Source organism: Chenopodium album, chromosome 5, assembly GCF_948465745.1.
Source record: "Chenopodium album chromosome 5, dcCheAlbu1.1, whole genome shotgun sequence".
Lineage (NCBI taxonomy): Eukaryota > Viridiplantae > Streptophyta > Magnoliopsida > Caryophyllales > Amaranthaceae > Chenopodium > Chenopodium album.
In genome coordinates this window covers 48,796,517-48,808,601 of record NC_137838.1, presented here as the reverse complement: position 1 = coordinate 48,808,601, position 12,085 = coordinate 48,796,517, and the positions used below count along the sequence as shown (strand labels likewise).

Genomic DNA, 12,085 nt, shown 5'->3' with positions numbered 1-12,085 from the left:
TATGTTTTCTTTTTTTTTAGTAGAGCTTCAATAAAAAAAAAAAATTTTTTTAATCCGGATAGGTTAAGATCAAGTTTGGTCATTAAAGGTGTATTTGTTTCGGTGTCACAGCACTTGGGCAAGAAGCAAGGGTAGATTGTTACGGTTCGAGTCCATACCTCAACAACCTCTTGTACCAAAGAGGCGTACAAAGAAACCACCTCAGTCATCTCCACAAGATCCGTCTCCAGTCTACTTTCAACCAATGGCCACTAAGGAAGACATCGAGAACCTCAACAGGACAATCGAAAGGTTGTCTGACATGATGCAGACACTCACTACTAGAGTCAGCACTGTAGAGCAAGACAAGCAAAACAGTGTTACTGTTGCTGCGATGGACAAGATCAAGGAACAGATGAGTAAGATTTCAGAAGAGTTCACTTATGTGGAACAGCCTGTCACTTCCTCGTCCATAAGAGAGAAACTCCCTGAAAAATTTTCCACTGCTGATATTCCAAAGTCCAAAATTTTCCATTGCGCTAAACTTTTATTTTAAATGGTCATTTGGGACCAAAATGATTTAGTGGGTTGGACAACCTCGTCTATTGCTTACTCCAAATTAAATTAATTAAATTAAATATAAAGAGTCAAGTGTTTGGAATTGATTAGTAAGTATGTTGAGTCAATTGTATTCTTTAAGTGTAGAGTTTTGATTAATGAGTTCGTGTTGTATGTTTATTTATTTTAATTGATTGAGCATGATAGGTTTGGTGTGTTGTAGCTTGTATGTACTCAGCTTTGTTGATTGCGTGCTTTTGTGTGTGTTTTCTTATGGTCATGGCCTTCGCCTTTCAATGACTCTGTGATGATTCAATTATTACACTTGTATTATTGGGGAGCAATATTGCACATGTTAGCTTGATGATGTGAAGTCGGGGATTTGATATACGCATTGTCAAGGGATTGGTGTGATTGAGAGTATTCGTTCTTTGTGTTGAACTTATTTATGTTTTACTATTTCAATTATGTTTTGGTTTTTTAAAAATTGGTTTGGTTTTAACAAGGGTCTTTATGGTTCCAATTTGTAAGTTTTGACTTATTGTTTTTCTAAATCATATTAATTTAAGTTGTAAGTTGGATTTCCGCTGTGATACTTTGATAAAGCCTTAATTTTTTAGCACGTGGCGGTAACATGCCAATGGTTCTCCTCTATTTTTATTTAAATTAAGTTGTTTGAAATAGGGAGAATTATTGGGGTGTTACAGATACATACCAGGAAGACTACCCGGTTTAGTGTGAAGGTCATGCCTAACCAAATACCTAAACAAGAAGAAGTGAATATTGAACTTATAAGTCAAACTGGTTATAAGCTTAAGTTAGATGGTGTAAGAGATAGACAAGATGTTTTAGATCAGTGGAAAAAGAGCATGAGTAGCACTCAATTTAAACACTGAATGGACATCAGAAAGTTTCTTAAACTACATTAAACATAATTTTTATGACTGTGTAGAAGACTGGTATGATGGTATAGATGAAGAAGTCAAAACTACGTTAAGAGCTAGTGAATCTCCTACTAGAATGTTTAGACAGTTATGTCAATACATTGAGTTAGAATTCATTGGTCTTAGAGTTGATCCTAATGAAAAACGGATGGAGTATCAAAGAAAGTTAAGTAATTTGTCCATCTATAATATGAAATATGAAGAGGACTATATTACAGAATTTGGAACATATTACTATAAAATTGGTGAAAATGAAACAAATCTTGGAATGTTTCACGATAAATTACCAAGTCCTCTTAACGAGGAAATTAGTTAAAAATACCAATAATGGAAAGAAATATTTTTAGCTAGGGATGCTTTAGTGAATAGAATTGCTTTCCTAAGGAAATGGATTGAAAAGAAATGTAGAGAGGTTGTAGGAACTCAACAAATGAAGAGACAATTTCTCACTTGTTGGGATTTCCTAAATAATTATGGATGTGAAAGAAAAAACTATAATAAGAAAAGGAATTATAAGAAAAATAAATTTGACAGGTCAAGAGGAAAAACCTATAAGAAGAAGTATTATAAACACAAATATATAGAAAACAAAGTAGGTTTTTCAGAAAGACAACATATTACCCCGAGAAAAAAAAAAAAAAAAAAAAAAAAAAAAAAAAAAAAAAAAAAAAAACATGCAAGTGTTGGTCTTGTGGAGAATTAGGACATTATGTTAATGAATGTAACAAAGCTAATCACAAATTAATGGAAGCCTTAGGTAGTTGGGACTACATATAAATATCAGAAGACGAAGCTTTAGAATTGGCTTTGAGTAATAATAAAGGAATAGTAGAAATAATAGAAGAAGAAAACGAGTATAATGAAGAACCTTAAGACAATGAGTTTGAAGATGAAAATTATGAAGAAATAAATAACATGATGGAAAGGGGAGTGTTAGAAAACTCGGAATCAAACGATGATGATAAAAGTAAAATGACTATAGGTCAACTAAAAAGAGCTGAGTATTCTATTAACGATAAAGACCTGGATCATATGAACAAAGAAAGTTGGAATTTACCCCAGATTACTAAAGATAAAATATTTAAAAACTTCTTTCTTTAAAACTGGAACTAAATATGTATGTGAAGAAATGGAAGGAAGTATAGTAATTGAGGATTATGAAAAGAAAGCAGCATAAATTAATATCATAAACTGGAAAAGCGTTATAAACCATAAAGAAAAAGAAAATGAAAATTATAGCTATATTTGTATTGGTGCAGTGCAAGTATATGCATAACTCCTTTACAAGATTTTGGTTAAAATGTTAAATGTTTAAGCTTTATTTGTTTGATATTAGACATAAAGAGTTCTATGAAAAGATTATTAGTGGTATCACTTGTAGCTTAAGTCAAGGAACTGTAAGTTATATATGTGAACCTAGATACTATGTGAGCTTAGAAGATTCATATGCTCCAAAGTTTCTAGCAATCAAGTTATTAACTGATGGAGTAAACATGCATAAGGGAACTTGACCTATACAATAAACATGGAAGATAGTCTATAAGTTAGTTAACACTATAGATTCATCTTTCGAGAAACAAATCGTAGATGCTCAGAAATATGAGCAAGGAGGAGGCCCTAAGAAGAAAATCACACCTATAAAAGTAAATCCTAATGAGATTGAAATTGAAAAACCTTGGGAAGAATCCTTCATAAATCCTTTAGTAAAAATAGGTCAAGTAAGATGTTAATTGATGAATCAGGATTACTTCATATAGAGTTAACTACTAATCCTAAAATGAAAAGAAGTATGAGTCTTAGTAAACCAAGTCTAATTAGATAAAATTCAACTATAATAAGGATTAAAAAACAAGTCAATGAGAAACACGAAGAAGATGAAGAATAAATATTGGCTTTAATAAAAAAAGTTAAGTGAAAAAAATGAAGCTAAGAGCCTTAAAGCAACCAGCAAGACATAGTATAGATATTGGTTCATGTTCTAATTTAGAAGTGCATGAAGATCCAAATAATTCTATTGTTGATAAAAGAAAGGTAATTGGATATAAAACCAAAACTATGAGTGAACCAGTATATGAAGATGAAGTTAATATAAAAATGAAAGCATGTAATGAAATATCCAGTAGTAATCCTAATAGCATTTATATTCCAATTGGTATATGCATTAAAGATTATAATAAATATAAATTATGTGCATATATTGATATAATAGTGGTTGTTTTAAACGTTTTGGGAAAAAGTCATTATTTCCAGAATTCTTGTGGAAAAAGGATAAAATCATATGCAAGTTAGAATTCCTAATAATAGTGTCATGATGCCTACGGAAATAATTGAAGAATTACCAATAGAAATTAAAAGAGTTCAATGTGTTATTCCTATTTTGTGGGCTATTGATCAACCTAGTCATGATATGATAATACAAAATAACTTTCAAAGCACTAGACGAAAATATAAATTGGCCACCGGTTCAAAACCCCCCTATGCCACCGGTTTTGAACCGCTGGGCATTTGGGGGGTGGCAATAATCGTATAAAAAGCCACCGGTTCAAAACCGGTGGCAAGAACAAGTATTGCCACCGGTTAACCGGTGGCAATATATATTTTTGCCACCGGTTAACCGGTGGCAATAACCCTTCCCTCTTTTTTTAAAGAGGTTATTGGCACCGGTTCCTGGTCAAAACCGGTGGCAATAATGGCCAAAAAAAATAAATTTTTTTTTTTTTTTTTGCATTTTTGTCACTTAAAATGATATATAAACACTTACATATATATTAACTTACATTGTTTTTCATAAAAAAAGCTGTAAAATTACAATATTCCTCGAAAAACAAAGTGGCATGAACGACATGAATTTTTAGGCAAATTCTCAACCAGCATTAAGCCCGTTATCAGGTTGTCTAGTACCTTCTTCACTGTGAGCCCTTACAGTAGTATTTGGTGAATTCTTTGCTTGGTTATTTTCCACTTCCTCCAACTTCATCATCCTCATCCCGAAGCAACTGATCTAATTCTGGCCAGACTAATTCTTCCTGAAATTGACAGACTTCAGTATATTTTCACCAAATTACAAGTTCATTATTACGGAAGAAGTAAAATTCCAGACAATACAATCAATCAATCAATCAACTTATAGCGTTTTGAACAAGAACCTACACAAATCAGAGTAAACAAATCATAAATCAGATAAACAAATCAAACCACTATTTGGAATAAATAATTTACAACAGCCTCGGTAGGGCAGAGCATAAGTGACAAGTGACAGTAGCTCTAGCACATCATATAGTGCAGCATCTCAGTCGGCAGGACCAAGTTGCTATGCTGATTTTCAGAAATGTAGCACAGGACAAGTGCCAAGAGTCTCTCAGGCAGGACCAGGCCACTTCCAGCCAACTTAGAACAAAAAAAAAAAACTCAAAGAAAGAAAAGAATTGCACTCAGAATTCACAATATATGCACATGCCTCAGGAATTAAAAATGTATGGTAACTCAGAAACTTATAGTCTGATTTATGTGAGGAGTCCAAGTAACATTCTATGATCATTTGATGACTAGACACCTGATCAAATTTAGTGTATACTTATACACTCTATAGAACTACTGCTCTGATCAAATTTAGTGTATACATTCTATAGAATCTTTCATGATACTTACGCAGGGTGAGCACCAATAAGAGCTACAACCATCATCGTACAGTTATAAGCAGCTTTTGATTGCAAGTTGTCAAAAGGGGAGCTTCACCATCTTTTAATTTCTCAATAGGGGCCCGATTATCAGCATAGATATGTGATGCAACTACCTGAGAGAATTATAAAATGTAAATAATAAGTCATGATATGAAAAATGGAGCTTTTCTAATTGTACATTGAAAATGGGCTTATATAACATAGAATAAAGAAAAAAATCGAAGTCATATATTAAGTGTGCCTCATATTTACATATACACATTCTCTCATGTAAATACACTAGCAAAGATTTTCTTTGTTTCCACTAAATACATTACATAAAAAATGCAGAGAGCCATGCACAAAGATTATCTTCTGTTTCTATGCAAATGAATAAATGAATGTCTATTATTTCTAGTCATATTAAAAATAGACTACAAAACACTAGTCCTTTGTATCAACACCTGGAAATGTCATTTAAATTCAGCAAACCTACTGCTAGACTCGGTTATAACCAACATACAAAATCTGAGTACTTTACTTCAATTAATGCATTAATATGCATATATAGCATTTCCCAACTGATCATTCCTACTAATATATTATCCATATATGATAGATCTTGGTGTTTCTAATACAAAGATTCATCAAAGGTTGCATAAATATCATCTATCTCATTAAAATTTTGCACTAAACATATCCTTGCTTAAACAAATACTATGAAAAACTATCAAGAGTCTTTCACTTAAATGATCTCATATCCTTCATCATAAGTGATTCAGAAATCCGACAGCGTGAGTATTGAGTATGATCACACTGTACAAGGAGACCACCAAACGACAACTATGCTAGATAAATCCAAGATAATCATAATGTTTTGACATATTCAAATTAAAGCAGAAAGGACTGCCTTACCCACTGATGCGAGGGGATCATTGAGCCTTTGACTTTGACGCTATGCTTCCATTTCTTGGCTCTACAACCAGTGTGCTTTTCCCATTCACTTAATGACTAATTCCTTGTCCCACATTTACCACACTTACACACAACCCTAAAAAGAAGAGCACAGGTAATCAAATTAATAGCAGATTATTTGCAAAATGTAAAAAAAGAATTTAAAAGAGCATAATATATAATTTTTGTAACCTTTAGAACTTACAAGTGAAGGCTTGGGATATATGATGCCTCCATACCATTGCACGCAACAGTTACCTCATCGGATGGCACAGGTTGTCTGTATCATACAATAGTAACTCTTACTAAATTGTTTGAGCTCAAAATCGGTTGTATAAATGCCAGAAACAACAATAATAGTAATAATAATAAAAGTATTTGCTGTAAATCTATAATAAATTATCCATAACAATATTAATAATGATGATAGCAATGAAAGTAAAGCAACAGTAACAACAAACAGAAGTAAACACGTACTTTGGGTTGACTTCAGGTAGAGCTACAGAGTATGATGGCTCAAATGCAAACTTTGGCTTGCAATCAGGGTAGTAATATGCCGCATCTTCCAAATCCTTAGATAGAAACAGAATGTACAAATAAATCCTCTAAAAACAGTCTTTACAAGCACCAGGTCTTGTCAATAAAACAAAAACAAAGAGTGAACCAACCTTGAGATTTTTGCCACAGATTTCAGCACACTCAGCATGCTCCCAAACATCACAGCCATCACAGCAAACCTATGCGAGAAACAATTACTATACACACAAAATATTGACAAATCTCACGAGCAAAAAGCAGTACTTCAAAATTAAATTGTTCGACCAAAATTGAGTTCCTACATACCTATTTCTTAAGAATTAAGTGATTTATAGACAAAACCAAAATTCAACATTGATCACAAATATAAATCAAATCTCAACATAACAAACCTACGTGAATATACATATCAAAGACAAAATCGATAAGCCCCATATCAAGTTCAATTTTTTCTGTAATTAGGGTCAGATTATCACAAAAATGCAGAAAAATTATCAAGAGACATCCTTTACCTCATCATCATCAAACTCATCACCATACCCAACCTTCACATGGCCACAATACCCGGGTTAAATCCCGTACCCAAGTTCGCTCCACTACACATTAGTAATTTGAAAGCTCAAAAACACAGATCTATATGATTTCAAGAATCTGACAATGAAATGTTGTCAAAATTCAGTAATTGCGGCTGCATGTAATTGAGAAAGGAACAATTTCTATGGAGTAATATATAATTAAAATCGAAAATCAGAAAACCCTTGGTTTCCGAAAACATGAAATTGTAAATTTGAGAAAAATAAAAACTCAAAAATCACGAAATAAAGAAATTAATTAAAGAGAAAAGAAGAAAAAAGCACGAACCTTCAGGGAAAATCATTTCGCGAGGGGGGAAACGACGAGAGGTGGGTTTGTATCAGCTCCTTGCGCCACTGCCGCCGTTGCTAGGACCGTCCGACTGACGCACCGTGAACATGAACAGAGGGAAGCGGGAGGAATGGACGGCGGCACGGTGGAGAGAGGAAAGAGAGAGAGAGAGAAGAGGGAGATCTAGTTGAGGAGTGAGGAGAGAGGAGAGAGAACACGAGATGGAGGAAAGAGAGAGAGAACGCGCAAAGTGAAAGAAAATATAGGGGCGATTTTTTTTTTTTAATTATATTGCCACCGGTTTGAACCGGTGGCCTTTAAAACATATGCCAACGGTTCAGTTTAAACCGGTGGCAATTAAAAAAAGCCTAATCCCGCCCATTTTTCCCCACCGGTTTTTAAAAACCGGTAGGCATGGCTCGGTGCCTTTTTATATTTTTCTACTAGTGAAGGTTATACTCTCCCTGCAATCAAACCATTGATCAAATAATCTTTACTATTAATGGTCATTATGTTCCTACACAAAAAATAACAAAGGCTTATACTCATCAGACTATGGAATTTGTGCGCAGCTAGCGTGGTGATAAGGTTACACCTACACAGCGAGAGGTTGCACTTACAAAATCTGAGTGTGATTTATCATTAATAGATTAGATGAATAAGTAGTAAAAAAAAAATAATGTGAAAAACTATATTCAACAAATCCATTAGAATATTGGGAAAGGGATAAGACATTTGCTAAGATAACTCTAATAAATCCTAATAAGATTATTAGAGTAAGACAAATGGTTTATATCTAGCTACCAAGATATATTGGAATTTGACGAACAAATAAAAGAATTGTTGAATAAAAAGTTGATTAAGAATAGCAAAAGTCCTAACAATAGTCCAGCATTGATGGTAAGGAATCATGCAGATGAAAAAAGAGGTAAAGCTAGAATGGTAATTAATTATAAACAGCAAAATGACAATACTGTCTTTGATGGCTATTTCATTCCTAATAAAACCGTGTTATTTAATAGAATACAAGGAATCACATGGTTTTCTAAGATGGATTGTAAGAGTAGCTATTGGAAAATTAAAATGGAAGAAGAAAGCATTCTATTAACTGCATTTAGTGCCCCTCAAGGGCATTATGAATGGTTAGTGTAGACACCTAAAAATGTCTCCCTAAAACCAAACCCGGTGATGAACAAACTTTCACCGCCAGTATTGGTCGAGTTGAGTATTTAATCTTTGGATTGCTTAACTCCATGTTTTCATTCAATACATTTCATAAACCAATCCATTTCCTAGCTCATTTCCCTACGTCATAACTTGTTTTCCTCTTTTCATATCCACATCGCAAAATCGAGAGAAACTAGTTTTTTGGCCTTATAACTTTGATCCAATTATTATCTGGTTGGATATCCCTTCAATAAGATTTCCAAAAATATATCATAAGCCCAATTCCGATTTAAAACGAAGAAGATATGAGCCAAACACTAAACTCGGCCCAAAACCAAAACCCTTCTACTAAAACGGTCATATCATAAAATCTACAAATGATTTTGACCTGATTTCAATTCAAATGGAAAGTATACTTGATAAGCTTTCCAATGATATATTATGTCTTATTCCAAGTTACAGATCAAAAGTTATCATAGTTTTAAAAACGTGTTAAAAACTGGAATTACCACGCATTAAGCAAATTTGGCGTGTCACGGCGCTTGATGACGTGGCACAGTTCCTTAGACCGTGACACGATATTCTTCACATTTCACGGTGCTTTTTCGTGCTTTTTCTGTGTCTTTTATGCGTTATTCTCACGCACTTTTTTACCGTGACACGGTGTACTGTACCGTGCCATGGTGGACACTGTCGCGTCGCGGTGTGATATACTGTGACACGGTACATGTTCTGTGTCACGGGAATTTACCGTGTTTTCTCCACGTTAAACCTAACGTGTTTTATCCTCTATTGGTCTTCTGTCCCGCGTCACACCAAAGTTCCCCGCGTCACGGGAATTCTTGCCGTGTCACGACGCATTTTGCTATGTCGCGGCATTATTTTTAGGGTTTTTATCTTTTAGGGTTCCGTGTGTTCCCCCTACTCATTATCCCTATAAATACCTACCCCCTCCTTTCTACAGTTCGGGGCATCTAATCATTCTCTCTTCCTCTCTTTTACACAAAAAAACATTCTCTTCTCTCACTCTCTCTCATATTATAAGCCTTAAACCTATATTTCTAATTAAACCATTCTTCCCTTAAGCACTCCAAGGAGTCCATACAACACTCGAGGTTCCATCCTTAAACCAAGGCGTGAAAGGTACCAATAAACGAGGGTTTAGACCAAATCAACTCTACATTTATTTAATTTAATTTCCATTTGATTTATATTTTTTTGTTGAAGTTACTAACAATTTATTCATGATGTAATAATTTAAAGGAACGCGCGGAATGTGAGTAGTTAATTAATTTAATTACTTATTTTATTTTAATATTTCTAGTATCATGTTTAGGTTAATTTATATTTGATTTGACTAATGCTATTATTGTTAAATTGCTTCCAATATTAATTTTTATTCTATTATATTTATTGATCACCATATTGCATGTTAAAGAAAATATGTAATTGAAAATTACGCCTAATAAGATAATTTGGACAACCGGTTTAAGATCCTTTTTAATCTTGTTATTAATTGAAGTGATCACAATATTTTAGAATAATGTGTTGCATTAATATTCAACCAATGTAGCCTAATAATAGGTTGGAGAAAATTGAATATTTTGTTTGCATGCCTTTGAGATCGCATGAATCACTTTTAACAATAAGAATCGAGTAGAAGCCAATACGGGCGAATGTGACTCCATGACTCACTTCGTACCATCATCCCCGATCCCCCTTTTGTGGTTCTGAACCATATGGAGTTAGTAATCTCATGGATTATGAATGGGGTGTAACCTTCACGGGTCAATCGTTGTTGCATATCGTTGTCCCTTATCGTGGTTGCCTTTTTATGATCCGTAAACGGTTTACAAGTTCCTTAAAAACTTGTTGGCGGTTCCCTACTTTCCTTGTCCCTAACTGTATATGTCAATTCCCACTTCCTATGAGTGTCAAGTATATTCACCACATGCTTAACATAGGCGCACTTCGAACGATGCCTATAGTTAGTAATGTCTTTTGGATTAAAAAATGCTCCACAAGTATTTCAGAGAAGAATGGATTATATTTTTAGAGAACTTAATCATTGTTGTTTGGTTTACATAGATGATATTTTAATATTCTCAAAAGATTTAGAACAACATAGGAATGATCTTAAAGCTGTAACCCAAAAATGTGCTGAGCATGGTATAATCCCTGGAAAAGCTAAATGTGTTTATGCTAAACAGTACAAGAAATTGAGTTTCTAAGATTAGAGATTAAAGTATGACAAATAATATTGCAAAATCATATTCTGGAAAAGATTGAAAAATTCCCAAACAAAATTAAAGATGGAAAGCAACTAGAAAGATTTCTAGGATGTTTAACTTATGCTTCTGATTTCATAGAAAATCTTGCTCTGTTAAGAAAACCATTACAACAAAAACTCAAAAAAGAAATAACTTGGAACTGGAAGTAAAGTGATTCCAAAATTGTTCAAGATTTAAAAGCTATGTGTAAAGATCTTCTTGTACTAGCACTACCTACTAGTAAAGATGATTTAATTCTTGAAACAAGTACTAGTAATGAGCACTAGAGTGCTGTGTTAAAAATCAAAGAAGGAGAAAGACTCTGTAGATATAACAATGAAAGTTTTAATAAAGTTGAGTTAAATTATCCAACCATACAGTAGATATAACAATGAAAGTTTTAATAAAGTTGAGTTAAATTATCCAACCATACAAAAGGAAATCCTTGCAGTCATTAGAGGGATCGAGAAGTTCTTAATTTTCTTAGCCCCTATGCAGTTCTTAATAAGAACATATTGCAAAGGCATACTTGGTTTTGTTAAAAAGAATTTGTCTACTATGCAAGCGCAAGGAAGACTCATGTGCTGGCAATTATGGCTTAACCAATTCTCTTTTACCGTTGAACATATACAAGGATCGAAGAATTCTTTGGCAGATAGTTTGACTAGAGAATTAGCCAATTGAAAAGAAGCACAAGACATCAGAAAAACCTCTTGCCCATCAACTAGAAAAGATGGAGGCAGAGAGAAAAACTCTTATTGAAGAAACTAATTAAGCGATGGAGTGGTTTCATCCTCCAAATGGGCCTTGATGGAGGACATGATTTTTTCATCAAAAAAGAGATCTCGAGATGGTTTGATTAAAAGTTGTCATGTAGCATTTGAAGGTTCATAATGTACGAAGTAATGTTCATGATCCTGCGACTCATTCTAGATATTCAGAATATAACACTAAATAAAATAAAAGATAATGAATTTAGATTCTGGTACGATATAGTTGTATTAAGGTCATACAAGTTGTATGATGTTTATGATATATGGGAAAGTAGAATAATGTTCAACACCAATTCAGTGTGGGTATTGTGTCAATTCATCCACATTCTCTGGAATGGAGGGCACCATATGTGGCGGAACACTACAAAGCTTGGGATTAT

The 12,085-nt window shown here is 33.6% G+C and overlaps 1 long non-coding RNA gene across 2 annotated transcripts; it reads right to left on the bottom strand.

Moving 5' to 3' along the window:
- Positions 1–4,235: 4,235 nt before the first annotated feature.
- On the bottom strand, positions 4,236–7,274 carry LOC145630722 (uncharacterized). 2 transcript variants are annotated; one of them, XR_014112210.1, is made up of 7 exons: positions 7,144–7,274; positions 6,763–6,831; positions 6,572–6,666; positions 6,300–6,374; positions 6,056–6,191; positions 5,126–5,274; positions 4,236–4,507 (listed from the first exon to the last, which is right to left on the bottom strand). It is a non-coding gene; the product is annotated as an uncharacterized LOC145630722 (long non-coding RNA). The 2 variants fall into 2 exon arrangements; XR_014112209.1 differs by having other exon boundaries at positions 6,763–7,270.
- Positions 7,275–12,085: the final 4,811 nt, after the last annotated feature.